This window comes from Penaeus monodon, chromosome 15, assembly GCF_015228065.2.
Source record: "Penaeus monodon isolate SGIC_2016 chromosome 15, NSTDA_Pmon_1, whole genome shotgun sequence".
Taxonomy (NCBI): domain Eukaryota; kingdom Metazoa; phylum Arthropoda; class Malacostraca; order Decapoda; family Penaeidae; genus Penaeus; species Penaeus monodon.
In genome coordinates, this window is record NC_051400.1 from 20685627 (window position 1) to 20686686 (window position 1060).

General features: G+C 32.9%; 1 protein-coding gene across 1 annotated transcript in view; it reads left to right on the forward strand.

The window, feature by feature from the left end:
* The window catches only part of LOC119582250 (transmembrane channel-like protein 5), a gene marked incomplete at its 3' end in the record, with an annotated part of 7463 nt that overhangs the window by 4027 nt on the left and 2376 nt on the right, over window positions 1-1060 (forward strand).

Here is a 1060-nt window from a genome sequence, read left to right on the forward strand (position 1 = left end):
AAAAGACTTTTATCCATTCATGCACACACACAGTCATTTTAGAGGAGCCATATTGTTGTAATTTAAAACAAGTGATTCTTTCATATGGATCTACTTTAATGTCAGAAAAACCATTTCCATGTTTATGTTGATAAGAGGGTCTCAACATTTACAGTCTGGTGACATACTAAAATATTTCCTAATTTCTGCTAAGCACTAACTCTATAATCCAGTAATATTCTTAAGCAAGTTTGTTATATATGTCTAGGTATTATTTTCTCTTGAAAGTGCACATATTGTAAATGACTTGTGTCTGCCATGATGTATTAGTTGAGACAATTAGGAGCACACCCTCATTTATTATTACCATTACTATTATATTAGGGTATATTCATTTATGTTCTCATGTTTTCAACCTGAAACTGTCCACAATTTTCCAGTGATAGAGACTAAAAGAGGAGTATATTAAGAGGCAAGAAATATACATCTTCAAGATATTATACATCAAACTTGGAGGGGAGTTGCAACACATTTGTGTTATGATGCAGTTATGCAGGCCATACCATACAGATATTGGGTGTAGGGAAGGTTGCTGTAGACTATCCCTGTATCTTGATTAGGTATTCAGGTTAAACTAAGAAAAATATTTAAAAGAATAAAACAAGAGTAAATAAGGACACTCCTGAGGGAGTTTCCTTTAAAATTGGGCTTTTTAGTCAGAAAAGATAACATTTTTGTTCCTTCTTAAAGCATTAATTTAAGCCAGCTCGGGTTTCAGTTTTACTAGAATCTCAAAACAGTGGAATTTACTAAATATAGACAGCAGCAACTAGTACTATACTTTTGATCACACAAGAAAATTTTGATATATGGTGGTGTGTGATCCAGGCTGTATAATTTTTTAGGTGATTGTAGCATGCATAGATCAAAATTAGTATGATCATTATGCCTCCATTGGGAAGTCATGATTCTTTGTGCAAACTTCAACAGCAACCTAATACATAGAAGTGGCCAATATTTGAAGAAGGATCTCAGAATTAAGGGCCCTATTCAAAAAATTTACTTGAAACCACACATTTTC